The 539-nt window shown below is 61.4% G+C and overlaps 1 non-coding gene across 1 annotated transcript; it reads left to right on the top strand.

Annotated features, from left to right (window-relative positions):
• Window positions 1-154, top strand: LOC145654677 (5.8S ribosomal RNA). Its single transcript, XR_014120883.1, has one exon. It is a non-coding gene; the product is annotated as a 5.8S ribosomal RNA (ribosomal RNA).
• The last annotated feature ends 385 nt before the right edge of the window (window positions 155-539 follow it).

Raw genomic sequence — 539 nt, 5'->3', positions numbered from 1 at the left:
AACTCTTAGCGGTGGATCACTTGGCTCGTGCGTCGATGAAGAACGCAGCCAGCTGCGAGAACTAATGTGAATTGCAGGACACATTGATCATCGACATTTCGAACGCACATTGCGGCCCCGGGTCCATCCCGGGGCTACGCCTGTCTGAGGGTCGCTATTCCTATCTGTCGGACCTGCCTTCTCAGGCGGGACCGCGGTTGGAGGTTCGTAGGTGGGGGGGTGCCCCCTGGCCTCCGTCTTCCTAAAAGCAGACGGTTCCCGGTCGCTGTCTCGGTGAGATCCGGTCGGTGGGTTCGCTGCGGTTGAGTGCCCGTTCTCCGTGCACAAGCTTCTCCTCCCCCGCTTCGGTTCGTTTCGGTTCGTTTCGGCTCCGCTCCTGGCCTGGCCAGGAACGTGGTCCCCTGCGCCCGAGAAAGAAGCGAGCGTGGCTGCCGGTGGGTTCTCTCCGCTTTGGCTGCCCACGTTTTCGCTTCTTTTCTCACCCCCTGCGCAGGCGGATCACGGAAAGGTGTCTGTTCTGTTCCGTTACGTGCGCGAGC

The sequence above is a fragment of the Electrophorus electricus genome, unplaced genomic scaffold (genome assembly GCF_041902795.1).
Source record: "Electrophorus electricus isolate QZ-2024a unplaced genomic scaffold, ASM4190279v1 Scaffold144, whole genome shotgun sequence".
Lineage (NCBI taxonomy): Eukaryota > Metazoa > Chordata > Actinopteri > Gymnotiformes > Gymnotidae > Electrophorus > Electrophorus electricus.
This window is presented reverse-complemented; position numbering and strand designations above follow the sequence as displayed.